This window comes from Numida meleagris, chromosome 8 (genome assembly GCF_002078875.1).
Source record: "Numida meleagris isolate 19003 breed g44 Domestic line chromosome 8, NumMel1.0, whole genome shotgun sequence".
Classification (NCBI taxonomy): domain Eukaryota; kingdom Metazoa; phylum Chordata; class Aves; order Galliformes; family Numididae; genus Numida; species Numida meleagris.
In genome coordinates, this window is record NC_034416.1 from 12,732,041 (window position 1) to 12,749,654 (window position 17,614).

Here is a 17,614-nt window from a genome sequence, read left to right on the forward strand (position 1 = left end):
GCGCGGCGCTATGGCGCTATGGCGCCCCCTGCCGGCAGGAGCGGGAAGCGAGTGGGCCGCGACCGGGCCTCTCCTGGAACGAGACCGGGGGACTGACCCGGACAGATCTGTCTCCACAAAACAGCTTTACCACCATCCTGCTGGTCCCGGTCACTCGCTACCCGTTGCAGTACCTGGTTTCTTGCCTTAATTCAAGCCCATCCGGGCACTCAGACTCAATAGCGGTGTCCGACCTCCCTGTGGAACACAGCCAGCATGCTCTCTACAACCCAATGACATTGGCATTTGATGGAAAAACAAAACCACCGCTCCCCTCCCCAGGCCTGTTGCATAACCACCTTTTAACTCCCTCAGGAAGTCTTGTCATTTCCATATTCAGAATGTGTTCTGAATTAATGCTTCAGTTAATTAAACCCACTGTATTGCCCCCGTTAAGGAAATTAATTTTTTCCACCAGGAGAGATTTATCTAACAGAACGTACCCCATCTAAAGCTCTGGTGTAATCTGTCACACTTTCCAATCACCTCTTTTTTTTTCTTTTTTCCACAGAAGTTGTTCTGTGACTCCACCTTTTTGTTGGTATCGTACTGCCCTCACTGGATTTTCTGTCTCTTTGAGCATAGGTATTACATTTGCCATTCTCCTGCCAAAATCCATGTTTAATTATCTACTACAAATCCTTGGACCACATCTATAATTACAATTTTTTCAATATGTTAAGATGGAGATGATCGACAACCTCCAATTTTGTCAAATAATTTGTTCAGTATCACAGATTCATTAAATCATTAATGTTGGAAAGACCACTAAGATCATTCAGTCCAACCACAAGCCCATGCCTGTGACTGCTCTGTGGTCCCTTGCTACCACACCTCTAAGTTTCTTGAACACCTCCAGGGATGGTGACTCCACCACCTCCTTGGGCAGCATGTTCCAATACCTCACCACTCTTTCTGAGAAGTTTTTCCTGATATCCAACCTGACTGTCCCAAGCAGAAAAGTGACAACTACCTTAACCTCCTTCTCTACCCCACTCACAGTCTGTATGACCACTACCCTTTTCTTGTCCAGGCTACTAATCTCTCTTTTAGTACAAAACCTGAACATCACAGTATGTGTTCAAATTTCAGCACGTGATCCAGCATAACCAGCCTTTTGGATAGTCCCTGCTGTAGCAGAAGTTGTTTGGAGAGATCATAATGTACATTAGTCTAAGCTGCCTGAAATGCTAAACACCAAATGGTATAGGACCTAAGTAAAGCCAGTGGAAAGAGAAATGCCCCCTTCCAGAGCATTTGGGAGGGGATTCAGGACACATAGATGAGATGTTGCCCCATCCTTGGAGACACTCAAGGTCAGGCTGGACCAAGCTCTGAGCACCTGATCGAGCTGTAGGTATCCCTGTTCATTGCAGGGATGTTGAACTGATGGCCTTTAAGGATCCATTCCAACTCAAATGATTCTATGATTCTATGTTCTGAGGACTTTGAGGTGGAAGATGTGAACATCCACTTGCATCCTCCTTGTTCACACCACATAGAGCTGAGAAGCCAGCATTTTTGCCAGCCATATATTTTAACAAAAGTAAGATTTAAAAAGAGTTTTTGTGAGCTGAATCCCTACCTGAAATGACGTGCAGAATCTTTCCTCTCCTACAATCTCAGAACTACTGATCACATAGACGGGAGCACAGCACATCCATTGTACATTTTTTATATGTACAAACATTGTACATGTTTGTTTAAAGAGCAGGAAGGCAACCTCTCCAACAGATAGCAGTGGAACTCTGTAAAAGGGAGCAGACAGTTTCAGATAATACCTCTGTAAATAAGGACTATTTTTTTTTTTGTTCAACATCCAGTTTTTCCTATGTGTTCTAAGATCCACATGGACTGTCTTCAAAATTCTTTTGTTTCATTGGGTTCCAGGGGAGACTTAGTCATATAAATACGAGCTCATCTGAGGTAAGAGATTCCCAAATAAAGCTCTCTCAAACAAAAATAATCATGCGACCTTGAGACCTGGCAATTCTTATAACGTATTTTTTGCACGCGTGGTTCAAATGGTAGCTCCCCACTTGAAATTGCCAGCTGGAGTTAGCTGTAAGTGGTATAAGGTACCTCACAGAAATCAACACTACAGATGTTATTCAACATAAAAGTTGAGCTGCAGCCAATTTTATAAATCAAAGAAAGTCCTCTCAGGATGCCCAGTATAACTATGCTCCATAGCAACCAAAGCAGTTGCAAATAGCTCAAATTAAGAGAGTGGTTTAGGAAAACATGGGATTAAACTGAGTAACCTCTATAAAGTTTCATTCCGACCAGGAACGGTTTTCTGATAACAAACATCACGCAACCCTTAGAGAAACAAAAACTTCTGCAGAGTTCAAAAAGCTGTGATTTCACTCACGTGCATAACCAGACTACTGAAAACCACCATCAAAAACGAAGCACAAAGTAAAGAAGATGAAACAAAGAAGTATTAGCAGCTTTAGGGCAATTTAAAGAAGTCTCATGACTTCCGTCTTTTTCTCAAAAAAGAAAACCATAACTTTTCTGGGTGCTTAAAGAAAGGGTGTGGTGGTGACTCAGCAGTGCCACTGCCCACGGCAGGCTCCAGGAAACATACCCTTACAAAGGGCTACAGTTCACAGACAAGAATAAGACTGATACCAGCTAAAATAGCACTGGCTTTGTCACTGGTTAAAAAAAAAATCAACAAAAACAACAACAACAACAAAAAACTAGAATACATCAGGAAAACATAAAATCAGGAAACAAATGCCAGTTTTTATGATTTGCCTATTGCAGAAAACTCTAAAGGATCACATGTACCAATTTCACCAAAATGCTGCCATTCCTATGAGAAAAAGCTCTAAGAAAACTACATATGGTAAAAAATCCTTAATTGTTTTGCCCTTTAGAAAATCACGACTGAAAAGTGCAGTTTACATTCCCAGTGTTGGATGTGAAACTGAGCACAGACTGCAGCAGGCGTTTCAAAACAATACTCCAGAAAAGTCGAGTGACTTTCACCACTACTAACTTCAAAATCTTGTGTAAGCTTGTAATGTATGTAAGCCCTAAAGGTGTGTGGAAAGATAGCTTAAAAAGCGGTTGTAAATAGAAAGAAGCCAAGCCTCGTGAAGATCTCACTTTTTCAACCTGGTGTGTGTGTGGGAAGTAAAAGTGGAAGGTTTTGTTGTCAGACGTGTTTATATCCAGGTATATCACCCACTGCTCATCAGTGACAGGGATATCCAAGAATTTGAGATAATCCATGAACCAAAGACAAACCCAGCTGCCAGCTGAGAGCACTGCACTGCCACCTCTCCTGGGGATCTGAAAAAGGCCTGGGGGCCCAAAAGCTGCCCCATTTTATCAGTTACTGTAGGAAAACACAGCAGCAACCCCTACCTTGATTGTTTCTTGGACTATCACACATAGTACTTGTAGTTACCTAGATAGCTCTTACAATGAGCGTTAAATCCAGTCTGATCAGATTTGGCCTTTGTATTAAGAACACAACACCCCGCTCCTGCAGAACAGTTAAACTGCGATTTTTCAGAAAAAATGGAAATAAAGCAGCTGATTAAAAACAAAAAACAAAAGAAGAAAAAAACCACCACCAAACAGTTGGTCCCGAGCCAGGCCATACCGAGCTCTGTAACTACCAATTAGCATCCTGGCTGTCATCCCGACTGCTGTGTGTAGTGCTGCAGCGTGACCCACAGCTCACACAGTGTGTACAGACAACAGGGGTTGCTGTAGCTGGAGTTTCTTGGTAGCCTTCCTGGTTCGTCTCAGACAGGCCAGAACTCAGCTGCTCCGTCTGCCTGCTGCCTGCTGTCTCAGGAAGTTCAAAGGACTATGGGCCAAAAAGTCAGGATTAGGGAATACCTTTTAAAAGAAAAATTACATGCAACTGAGCATCTCCAGACTTCAAAAGGGATCCTGTTATTTTTACTGGTGACTTCTCAGAGAGTCACATTTTATAAAAACATTCCCTTCTCTTTCCCATTTTTCCAGTTAATCAGTAGGAGATGGTGAAACCATAGCGAGGACTGAGTGGCAGTAACCTATCAGAAAGCTGCATTTTTGCCATATTCAGTAAGAACTCTCCACTATGTGTCATAAGATGGCACATTTACACATTAACACCCTCTCATTTCCTGGAAATCCCGGGAAAAACTATTGTTTGTTACTTTTGGCAGGAATTTACAGACCTGTACTGTGATTCCTGAATTTTACAGGAGTAAAGGAGATAGGACGCATACAATGGTCCTATCGTACATTAACGCACATAATAAGATAGAGCTTATGGTACGATCTTTCCGTTAATTATGGAAATTAGGGAAACTGCCAGAAAGTGCTTGCTCGATGTAAATCAGCAAAGTTCTGCTGAAGGTAACAGAGCTGTGGTCTTACAATCCAGCTGAAGACCTCTCTGTACACCTCTGGGGCAGTTTTTTGTTGTTGTTTTTCTTTTTTTTTTTTTAATAATGGTGGTGAGGCACTGGCACAGGTTGCCCAGATAGGTGGTGGGTGCCCATCCCTGGAGACACCCAACCCAAGGTCAGGCTGCATCAAGCTCTGAGCACCTGATGGAGCTGTAGGTGTCCCTGCTCATTGCAGGGAGGTTGGACCAGGTGACCTTTATAGGTCCCTTCCAACTCAAATCATTCTATGAGTCTATGACAACTATCCTACCGTTACTACTATAACCAAAGTGGATTGACTTTCCCTGCCAGAGGTTTCCCAGCTTCCTTTGTCTGGTACAGCACGTGTCTTGCCTTCACATTGTGCCATTGCTCTCTGCACTACCAGCATCCTACTCTCTTACGTTTCTCATTTATCCCATCCCCCTTCAGCATTTAATCATAACTTCATGTGGAAATATGGGCAGAGTATATGGAGTATTAACAGGGTCTGTCAGCCCAGATTGCAAGCAAAGCTGTTTCAAACATTAAAAAGCTTTTAATTATCATCAAGTAAAAAAGTGTCCATTTCCAGCAAAATTTTTGCTGTTCTTGGAAACGCAGTCATCTTGCTTGTAACTCTACAGGAACTCTGTAGAGCGTTTACCATTAGAGGGAGCTGGAGTCCACACAATGCCGACCTGCACGCCGTCCACCCGGGGCTTGTCCGCAGGGTCAGGAGATGGACCTGTGGGCGTCAGCGCTGGTGGGGACACAAGATAGGTCACTGGGATGAAACATCATCATCGTGTTTTGTCACATTTACCGCCTCGCCCGACTATGCTAAATATTTTCCCCACAACTGCTTTCTCCAGATAATCAGGAGAGATTAGAAATCTGAAGAAACACATTCATGCTACAGTTTTAGGTTAAAAAAAAAACACATTAAATGCTATAAATGTGACAATTCATATTTTCTGACTTCTTTATTTTACACCCTAAGTAGCATCCCTTTAATTGTACAGGTGATAGATATCATTCCGCGCCTTTTAAGGGCAAACCCAAATTTCATTCTGTATATCAACAGCAGACCTCTTCCCTGACCCTCTTCCTCCCCTGCAATTATCAAGTGAACCCCGTACTTTTATCGCAGACATTTACTACTGGACACTGCCTTACTATGTTAGCTGGCAGTAGCTAAGTCCACTAATCTAACTATCTCAGGGGGTGGACAACTTCTCTTGCAGAGGGTGCCCTTCCTCACAGTGCACTCAGAGAAGAACATATATGGAGCCTGATACTGTCCTTGGACATTCCAACAGAAATGGGAACAACAGAAATATGGTGGCTTTGATCTCCGATCCTTTATGTTGATGTAGTTCTTATGCAAGTACAGGAGCAGGATACCAGATTCTGGCTTGTAAAATAATTATAATTCTGTGATATTTGTATTTTTTAATCTATGCATTTTTCAGTCAAACTCTATTGTCTATTTTCCCTATCACTACCGAACTTTGAAAGCAGACAGACCCACTTGTAGTCAATTAATTATTTCCTTATCTTTTAAAAAAGCATATTGTGGAATTTTGAGTCCTCTGATATGGTGAAGCTTCAGCAAAATTGAGTCTTTTTAACTTAGGTCAATGCCACCTTTTAAGAATGAGTTATAGGCAATTAGGCCATTTCTTGGAGCTTTGTTTGAAACCATAAGGGTTCATCAGGTGCATATTCTCAGATATCCACAGAAGAGAATGGCATTTTTGTAAAATCAGGTTTTGCAAATTGGTTTTTTGCAGATCTTTGGACATGGCAGACGTGACTTCAGACTTGAACAGCAGTGCTGAGCATAGGCTCAGGCAGGCAGCATATGCCACGTGTAATGTTTTAATTTCCTGGTAGCAGCAATTCTTAGAGGCACAATAGCAGGTTTGTTTATTTTTTCTTCTTCATCAGACCTTTTATTAACATTCTGTTGGATCTCTCGAATGCACCTGGTTTGTTGGTGACTGAGCATAATGGCATCTTCGCCCTGGGCTCTTGGAGACAGTGCATATGGATGGGGAAGGCAATAGATAATATGGATGCAAATTTCAAATTACTGCTTTTATCCCCGAGGCAGTTAAAAAGGACAAATCTCAAGGAAATAGGGAGAATAGCACAAGTATGCTTTTAGTTTGTACTGAAGGTATAGACTTGAATACCCTATTCATGGGCCTTACAGAACAGAAATCACTTCAGTCTGGGGATATCTGCGCTCTCTTGATGAAAGCCTAGTGCAGTGGCAGATCATCAGGAACACTCTACCAGCCAATGCTTGAAGAAAAGCATTGAAGATAGATCAAGATAACAGAAACCCAACAACTAGGATTTCAAGGCTGATGAGCACAAATTAATGATCACTGGCTAATCACTTCAAGGAGCAGTCAGTCTATTATTAACTGAAAGGGAGGCATTTTCAACATTCAAATCAATATTCTCTTGCCTACTGAACCAGTCACATGGAAAATGTAAACTTTTTTTTCTATTTATTCAATATTATCTTTTCTATTTGTGTAATCTTGTCCTAATGCACTTCCTTTTTTTTTTTTTTTTTTTTTTAATGGTTTCTTACTGATAAACCCTTAGATATAGCACAGAACTGATCTGGTGTGACCCCGGCAGCACACTGGTATTCAACCCATGAAAGAAAAACACAACCTGAACCTTCTGAGCCGGGCAGATTTATCAGGTTTTGCTCTTCCTAAGACAGAGTTCTCTTAAGCAGTAGTGTACATACTTCCCTAGCTAACTGCCTCACATCTTCCACTGCATTCAAGCACATGATAAATGCCAGTGCTGTAGAAACCTCTCAAACATACTGCTACCTCCTCCACAACCTGCCAAGAGAGGCTTTGTAAGAAAAATGAGCTTCATTTTTAGGTATTTTGTAAAAACCAGTACCATAATTACTGACTTGGTGTGTTTTCCTACTCTTTTCTCCACTGATGCCCACCCACCTGTGGGGGGGATGCTCCAGTCTCATTTGCATCTGATATTTCTTTCCAACTTCAGAACCTGTGTCAGTCTGGCAATCTCTTTGAAGACAGAATTAATTACATTGGATTGCTAGGATTGATTCCATAATACCCTGAGAAGTCTGATATTCGTTATCAGCTATGTAGCTCTTGCCAGGACACTGGAATTGTTTATTTTTTAGAAAAAGGGTCTACTTAAATGCTTGCCTCTCTAAAACTACAAATCCAAGGTATACAGGAGTTTAGATGGTCCTAGGAACAATTTCGTGGTGCTTTCATATTACAAGTAATATATAACTCTTAACTCAGAAAATATATTAAATCCACAGGAATCTACTAATACATCCATTATAACTCCTAAAACATGGTACAGTTGATGAACATTCATTCCCACATTTTTTTTCCTCTGTTATCCCATCTATGAGCTGCATATACACACAGACACATATACACATTGCAGACACACAGAAGATAACAAACGTCTTAGAATTAAGCACCTTAGATTTTAGCACCCTAGAATTAGTTTGTACATGGGACCAAATTCCTGATTTTACCCTCAAGTCCTTTTCTCAGTTTCCTACCTGCAGCCCCACAGAAAATGCTGAATAGCCCTACTCCCTCTCCAGAGCTTCAGTTACTTCTAGAGGGCTTTTTCATCCTTAATTGTCATTTATCCAAGTTATAATAATTTAATCCTTTAATCTTTTTTCAAAAGTCATTCCCTTCTGTTTTTCTTTCACAATGTTCAACCACCTCGGCAGTGAGAGTACACTACAGTGTAACTGCAATACACACAGGGAATCATTTTCCGGTGGTAGTCACCCAGAGACATCAGCACTGAATGATCTGTTCACCCTGTCATTGATCTCCAAATAAACCTATTTCATATAAAAAGAGGACCTACGATTGTCACCTTTAGTCTTCAGTGTACAAAAAACAAGTGTAGTGCTTAAGCCTGCCTTTGGCAGTCCCAGCCAGTTTTCTCTTGCTTTATACAAGCTCCAGCTAGTCCAGATTCTGTCTGCTAAGGATGGAATGAGTGTCGTGAATTATAGCTGACGACCCTGAGAAAAATACAATTTATTGTCAATTGTCCATTATAATCTGTGGGAAAAACAAAATAATTTTCTTGAAATGCTGTGTGAAAAACAAGTTTTGGCCCAAAATTTTCGGAACATAATATAACCACTAGATTCATTCTTCTCTTGTAATGCCGATGAGCCCCAGGAGTACTTATAAATATTGGCAGACTGAAGTAGGCAGTATTTTGCCAGTTTTTTTCCTGCTAAACTGTAGTTAGTGTTTTTAACATAGTGATACATAACAACGCCCTTAATGTTATTCCTTGGAACTTCATCCTGAAATGGTGTTTCAACTCACTTAGGTCCTAGGACATGAAGATCAGTTAGCAGTACCGCTGCCAAGAAATAGTTAATGAATTTGCTGATAGACCCCAAGAAGGGGGTCTGCATTTCAAACAGCTGCACTTCAACTGTGGCAGCAGGAAGAAAACTCATTTTTATACTTCCAACTTTAATTCACTTGTTTTGCCATGCATATCAATGAGATTCATTTAAAAGTAGCGTTCAGGGTGTCCTATTTCTGAAACTCTTATAGAAACAGTTTTTGTGTCTCTACCAAGCCCTATTCATACTGAGATGAACGTGAAAGAAGACAGCTGAAACATACTGTAGAGAAACTCATCAGAGACTTCACATGAGGCTAGGAGCCTGTTGCTTTCCTTTCAATAATTAGCTCATACTCAGTTGATTATTTCATGGAGATCTAAAATTTCATTTCATCTAAATTGGTATTTGCTTCTATCTGGACACTCTCTAGATTAGCACTGTCACATTATTTCAACAGAAGTCTTGTGAATGAAGGAATGAAATGCAAGTGGGAATACAGAACTCATTTATCACCATGGCTGTGTTAATTACAAGTTCTGGTTTGTGGCTTTCCCAGTAATGCAGATTGAGTTTTATTTGTCGAGTCAGTTCCAGTGATATCAGTGGGAAGCTTGCTTCTTTCCAGTTTGCTAGGATGCCAGCATATTTAGGAACACTTCTAGAAAACCATGTACAGAGTCAGTGGCCACGCTGCATCAAGGACGACAGATACGTTAACTCGTGCACTGAGCATAAGGTTGTGAGATGGAAGGGGCAGAATATCATAACTGAGACCGAAGCAGCAAACACGAACCTGGCTGGATCCTTAGCACGTTGGATCACGAGTTGTACACTTCAAGTATCAGACTTCTCAGGGTTGCTGTTTGGTTCGGGACAACAGCCCACACATGGAATATTATCCTGTTTTTCAACCTTCTAGTGCAGTTGAACTTATTTCTCCTAACAGAACCTTTTCATCCCAAATTGAAACCATGGCTAGTGTGGCCTTCTGAACCACTAATGAGATGTGGCTGTGGGAATCCTCAAGACCAGTAAGTTTGAATCTTGAAAGGTATTTGTGTTTATGTAGTGGAAATATGAGAAAGCATATTTTGACTAATGGTATCACCCTAGAGAGAAACATACTTGTTATAAATATGTTCCATTGCAATTGCTGGAAATCTAACAAAATCGCCATAAACAGGACTTACATCAATGTTTCTGCTTGACCTTTCTGGGAGAATAAAAGTACCTTCTGGGAATGCAAAACAAATGAATTTTTTGGAAACAAAATGAGTAACACAGCCCTTCCTCTTTGTAAAATGGAGCCCCGCTATAGCTGCTGCTGCTTAGTAACAGTTCCTCAAAATGATTCATAAAAGCACCAGATGTAAAGGTGCACACGTGTGTTTAACTCCAGGCTCTGATGCAAAACTCAGAAACACTCATGCTGTGGGTATGAGAATTTGGGATTTCAGATGGATAGCGTTTTCAAAATGAAAACCATATCCTTATGGACATGGATAAGCTATGCAGTCAGCTCCCTTGACATTCTTGTTTCTGCCAGTTGATGTGCTGTTGGAACTGCAATAGCTGTTGCATAGCACTTCCTGGTGCTTCCCTAAAACAGCTTCTACATTTCTCCCTTAGGAAAATGATATCTTGTCTAGCATTGAAAAGTAGCATGAAATAATGTGATGAAAAAAACAGAATTTTAGAGAAATCAGGTAACATACAAAACTACTATCAGAACCATTGATAGTGTAGTTAATAGGACCAGAAGAGTACCAATAATACTTACTGTATCTGCAAATAATTTAATAATTACAGGTATATGTAAATGCATAACTGAACTAACACTAAAAGTGCATTTTTTTCCCTTCAAACATTATTTGAAATGATACGCTAGTTTTAATTAAATATCACAGCTCACAAAGTATTTTTAACATCTTGAACAAACAGCCAAAAAGACAGTAGTATAGCTCCTAACTCCCAGTTTTGTATGTTCCTAATAGCAACACAAGATGTTCAGAGAAGCAATGCCATTAGCCCAAATGCCATGTGATAAAGTGCTTATAGACATGCCCCTCTCCCACAGCCAGTGGCTGCTGAAGGAATTGGAGCCCTTACCCAGCTCACGCTGCTGAAGTAAGAAACATGAATTCCTCATAGCAACACCTTCTCCACACAGGCCCTTTGTGAAGAGAAGAAATATATTAGAATTCAGAATTAGGAATTACAATCTGCAATGCGTTGATTACCCAGCAATCACCCCAAACCCCACCACCACCCTGCCGTCTTGCAGAGCCTAACAAGGGTAAGCCAGCGATTCCCCACCCGCTCCCAAGCCCTCCTGGGCAGAACCCCACTTTGGAAGGCAGGCTTAGCCCAGCCAGGAGCCCTGCCAGCAGCAGCACAGAGCCAGCACGTTTCAAGGCTGGCTCTTCTCTGGTGGTCTCTGCCAACTAGCTCCTGCACGTGCCAGAGCCTGCACTCCTTCGCTTAACCCCTGCTGCAGCTGGGCAGCAGCCAAAGGCTGACCCGCACCCACTGCAAACAAAAATCTCATCTTTCACAAAAAGTCATGGACTCGAGAGCGTGGATTGCACAGCTACATTTGTGCGATCATTAGCAAATACACACTGCTCAGCTCCTCCAAAGACATTGGGAGATAGAATGATTGCTGCTCACCGCATCCTACACTTCTCCTCTCCTTCCCCTCTCTCTCCACACATCCACATGTTAAAATTAAGTGGGTCTTAACAGATCCGTAAGTGGGATATACCCAAGTGTTTCCAATTTGCCCTCGGTGAACTTGAATGAAAAACATTTGAAAATGAAATTCTGGGTGAAATCTTACAGCATTGCTACAGCATATGGAGCTAATTTCAAATAGCATTTTGATAATGTCATGATCTGTTAGGAAGTGTTCACCTTACACTGAAGGTATTATAACTGAGTTGCCTCACTCGGTATACGTTCATCCTGCGATCCATAAGAAAGCTATTTAGTGGATTGTGAAATACAAACTTTGGCCAGGGCTAATTTAGAAAGATCGGTATCCTGTGATGGTGCAGCTTGTTTCTTCTGTGAGCTTCATATTATTCAACTGTTCACAGCTAGTAAATTCACATCTAATAAGCTGCAGAAGTTATCTGATGAAACCTGGCCTATTGTAGTCCCCATATGAAGTAAATAACTGCTGAAAAACTAATTCCAGCATGTGTAACAAATATTTTTACAAACAGCATCTGATAAAAGGAATTGGCTTTATGAACAACTAACTTACTCACACAGTGGAAAAAATGCAAAATCTGTTCTATCTCTACAGGCCACAGCATTCTTTAAATGCATACCAGGAAAGAAAAAGGCTTAACTGGAAACAAAAAGCGTGGATAGACCACATCTCCTGGCAGGCACAGAGCTTGGCACTGGAAACAGCGGTGGAGCTATGCTGGAGTAGGAGGGCACGCAGGATGTGAAGCACAGGCGAAAGGGTACTCATGCTAATGGAAGCCTTGTTGCAGGGCTGCTGTAAGGTGCACTGACAACACCAAGGGGAACGTATTCTTCTTAATCAAACTGTTCATTACAACTGATTCAGGGTTGAAAAGGGCAGTACATTTACACCCCGCTTCTTGAAATGAAACAAAGGGCAATGAGTCCTGCCGAGTCCAGCTAACTTCAGGTTCTCCCAAAGAGAACCATCCCAGAGCTGCTCCGGCAGCCAGGGCACATGGAAATGCAATCACAAGCAAGTGCTTGTGTCAGGCCTTCCCCACTGCCACTGGCAGGAAGGAGGGTGGTGTGAAACTGCTTGTGCCATACTGATGCTCCCCAGAATATTCCCAGTCTGCAGGCAGTATTTAAGAGCCTCTTGACACCATACGCAGTACACAGTGTGAAAGAGACTACAAATCCTTGGGTTCACCCTAGAACAGGATGTTTTCAGGCACTGTCAGCTGTTAGATGTCCCTGTCCATTGCTGGGGAGTTGGACTAGTTGACCTCGAATGGTCCCATCCAACTCAAATGATCCTGATTCTATGACCTCTGTTTTCAGAAACACTGCCTCAAACGTGGAGCAACTCTTACAAGTCAACTTCTTTGCCATGCACCAAATTGAAGTTCATTGCTGAATTTGTTTTAGAAGTCTGTTTGCTGTGTAATAATTGAAGAATTTGCTGTGTAACCATCTGAAGCCCCCACATCACAGCACGCCTACTGCGCTTTCCCTTCAGCAAGTTTCCAATAAATAAATGAGCAAACAATAAGAACAGGGAGGTTCCAATATGATGCACCATAAAGGATGCTCAGGCTCAGATCTAATAAAAAATCAAACAATTCGGAGCAGGAAGCTCAAGTAGTTTTTAGGGGCTCCAAAAACATCATGTACACCCACCACAGACAGTAACTGCTCCAGGCACTGACGAGTTCACTGACTAGTTCAAGTGAAAGGCCCTGGGTATATGCGGAACCAGGTAAACACAGATAACACGAGAATGAGCACTAAACTAACCACAGACCTCATTCACCAAGTGCTGAGTCCTGGGAATTTCACTCCGTTTTTGCTCTTGACTTCACAAACTCCCATCATCATTATGGACAGCTGGAATGAATATTAAGAAAGGTCTTTCAAGATTTAATCTAAGAAAATCAGTGCTAAGCCTTGTACTAGGGACAACCTCATAAACCAGAGGTGGTAGAAATTCTGTTAGTTGTGACAGCTTTTCTTTTTCTCCCTTCTTAAGTCAGCCCCTTAGTGGGCAGCAATGCTTCTCCTTACCAGCCCTGGGGCTGCAGGTACAAGCAGGGGCCAGCCCCTTCCTTCTGCCTCATTGCTCCAGTACTCCAGCAGCAATTCCTCAGTCTCTGAAGTCTGTCATCTCTTCCTGCCAAAGAGAATGGAATGACAAAAGCATTCAAAGAAAAACAGAGAAATCCCAAGCCTTGTGTGTGACATAAAGAAAACAATTCACATGATCTTTATTTTTGTAACCCTCGTCCTCCTCTCACCCCCATGCCTGTTGTTATCGCTCAGCATGTTATTGTTATTACTCAGCATGTTATTGTTATTACTTTAAATTTGTTTTTAAAAGTGCATATCCAGCACTGGAGGTGCTTGAATACACATAGAAAATATACAAAACATATGTCTAACTTAGACACATGTTCCCTGGGGAAGGGCCAGTATCCTCTGTAGCGCACTCAGCACACTTACGGCATGAACAAATTATAAACAATAGTAATAAAGAATAATTTGTGCCTATTTATCTGTTTGGTCTATGAAACTGATCTGTCAGTGACCCCAAAAACTCTCGGTGACACACACTGCGGCTGAGTTAAAACCAAGCTGCTCTTTCCAGCTTTTTTTCCAAATAACTTCAGTTAAAATCCCGGGGTAGGTGACACAGAGCGACCCTCCCGCTTTTGATGTGAATGGGAAAGGATTTGTCTTTTTCTATCAAAGCTAGCTGGGAAGAAGAGGTGGGTGGCCATAAAAGGGAAAAGCCATGAAATTATCTCCATTGGTTTATAAGAAACAGCCATTCAATGGGATTTTGGGAGGGGGAAACCTTCTGAAAAATGTGCTCGTGTGATTCCTCTAGAGGCCAGCACATCTGAGCCAAGCACTCATATCAAGCGAGGGGGGGCAGAAGTTCTTCACTTAATTGAGAACACACTTGTTTGCAGAGTTCAATGTCGGGAACTCCAACATTGTTTTTAAAAGTCAGAGAATTGTGTAGGTGTCGGAATTCAGAAGAGGGAAAACAAAAGCGGCTGCTATGATTTAACTCTCCGAACACCTTTAGCCGCTTCCCTTCCTGTGCCCCATCAGCTGGATCATGCTCTTCTCTCTTGGCTGCTGATATGAGAGGCAACCTGCCCCTCTCCCTGTGGCAGTGTTTCCCTGCAGCAGGCTCCTCCTGCCGACACCCAGCTCACAGCAGAACAGTCAAAAAAGGACCATTTCTGGCAGGCAACATTCATAGAATCATAGAATCATTTGAGTTGGAAGGGACCCTTAAAGGCCATCCCTCCAACCCCCCCACAATGAGCAGGGACACCCACAGCTCCATCAGGTGCTCAGAGCCCCATCCAGCCTGACCTGGAGTGTCTCCCGGGATGGGGCACCACCACCTCTCCGGGCAACCTGTGCCAGTGCCTCACCACCATTATTCTAAAAAACTTCCTTATATCCAGTCTAAATCTCCCCTCTTTTAGTTTGAAACCATTTCCCCTTCTCCTATCAAGGTCAATAGTTGAACACTGCTGAGCAGACAGGTGCCAGCCTTTCCCAAACAGCATTTTCTGGTGTCACAGGACCATTAGCATTTATATAGCTCTCATGAGTTAACTTAAGAATTAGCTACTGGATCAAACCTAAATGGTATCTTCTCACTGCCCTGAGCCTATAGCCTCCATCCCTGACATTCTGCCTCAGGAAACTTCAGAACACAGAAGCCAAGTGACACATCTGCTGAGCATTTCCTCTGCCAATTCCAACAAAACACAACCCCCAAAAGATGTATCACTAAAAAAGCCTTTAAAAATTCCAATTGTTTTTCATTACAAAAGAACAGTTTCCATATATTATAGGGAGTCCTGTCAAAATACAGGCAAACCATAGAAAGAGGCTGAAGGCAATTAGCATCCTCAAATGCTTCCAAATTCAATTACTCCTGCTCCAATGCATTTGTATTCCTGCTTTTGAGACAGGCAATAAAAGAGAAGGTAGCTTTACACAAATTGAGTCAAATGTACCTAAATATCTGTGCATGCCCCATCTCAGGAGGTGCTCAAGGCCAGCCTGGATGAGGCCCCAGGCAGGCTGATCTGGTGGGGACAACTGGCCTGTGGCACGGGTTGGAGCTGGGCGGGCTTTAACTGTTCTGTGATTCTATGATCTCTTATCTGCAAGATGATGTCTTCCCACTGCAGAATTTCAATGGAGTAAGAATATTACGAGTCCTCAAAGGCTGTAACATTTGAAGTTCTAGTCAATAAACTAATTGACCTGAGTCAAATGAACGAGGATTCATTTTACTTAGAAATAACTGAGTCACTGAAGGCCACTTACAGTGCCACTCACAGTGCTGTGACTCGGCATGGTGAAGCGACTGAACTTGTGTAACAACTACCACTTAATTCTGATCAAATTTTTCTCTATCATGGCTATTTTTCTAAAATTTGCAATTTTTCCAGTTTAAAAGCTGCTTTTTCTTTATAGAAATAAAGCAAACTTTCATCACAGCTGACTCAGCAGCAGGAAAGTGACATGATACTTCTGACTGAGAGAAACAGAGAGACAAGCAGGTACCAATGTGAAAAAGAAGCAAGGAAAAAAGCAGCAAGGTGGAATGCTAGATGCAGGTTGATGTTAATATCTTCTTCTGCATGACTCTATCTCAGCCTTTACGTCTTGGCTGCCTCTACAATAATAAACATGGCTTCTCCTTCCCATCATCATCAAAGAGTTGTGCCACCTCTATGTTATCAGGGCAGTTTTGTGAGAAGAGAGAGAACTGGAAAGAGACATTCTGAGCTGTAAGATAATTAGCACAGTATTACATAATAAATTAATATATATCTTACATAATAAATTAAATGACTTAAGCTTTTGAAGGTCCCAGATAAAAGGTGACCCAACAGAAATTCTAAGCACTCAGTAGGAGACAATTTTGCTTTTTTTAGATGCAGTAAGACTGAAAGGCAAGACAGTGTAAATCTCTGTTTTAATCACACTATTTAAATCACAACAGGTAACTGGTGTTTTGTCATAAACATGCCTCTGACATAAACACATTTTATTGCACAGTGCATGTTCCTGCCAACTCAAGACAGGCAGAATATACTGCCACTGAAAACTGGTTTAATTCAATTATTGTAACCATATTAAAGTGGCTTTTAAAATTCACATGAGGAAGTCTTTTGTTTTACCTTCAGTGTTGACACATGGGAAAGAAGAGGAGATACTGCGGTACCCCAGAGAGCTATGTTACAACTAGTTCTCATTTCTAAATATTCCTATATTATGTGAAAGGGAGTATCACAAGTTTCTGACAAATATTAATCATAACAGAAATCCAAATAGCAGAGATAAGGGCTTGGATGACTTAGTTAAATGCAGTTTCTGATATAATCTCATGGTTGGGGTGGTTTGGAATCAAAGTAATTTTCCAAAATAAAATACCCTTAAGCTTCAGTCCAAAAGCTGACATGTTTACCCATCTCTTTCAACCAGTAATTTACCTTTTATCAGTATAAGAGCCAGAGTGGAAACAAGTGCTCTGATTTTTTAGACCTCATTTAAAAGGAGGAAACATCTCCCAGTGTTTTTGTAGGCAGCTCAGTAATGTTTAGCAGAACTGTCAGATTCAACCACAGCGTTAAAACCCTGGAAAAAAATTAGGAAGAAATTGCATATACACATAGCCCCACTGTGCATGCTGTTGTTACGCTCAGATACAACAATCAGGTATAGGTATAACTCATACCAACGTTTGTTCAGAGATTGTTGGTGTAACCAGGCTACAGAGAGGGAAGTACGAAAAAAACTTAATCCAAACTTGTGGTATTTCAGTTCTGAATTTTTCATCCCCTTCAGGGTGAGGCTGAAGGATATGGAATCTGGATCTGGTTCTTAAGTTTGTGGCTTGGTCTCGTTTCCAGTTCCCGCAGAAACATGTTCATCAAGATCTCCTGACATTTCTCTGACTTTTATTTCTTTCAGTGATAATGTGAAGCAAGCTCTGCCCTTTTCCCCATAACCTTATGCTTTTTACACAACT

General features: G+C 41.6%; 1 long non-coding RNA gene across 1 annotated transcript; it reads right to left on the reverse strand.

Annotated features, from left to right (window-relative positions):
• LOC110403381 lies at positions 4,933-13,779 on the reverse strand. The gene is made up of 4 exons (XR_002441633.1): positions 13,609-13,779; positions 13,349-13,431; positions 10,954-11,017; positions 4,933-5,184 (listed from the first exon to the last, which is right to left on the reverse strand). It is a non-coding gene; the product is annotated as an uncharacterized LOC110403381 (long non-coding RNA).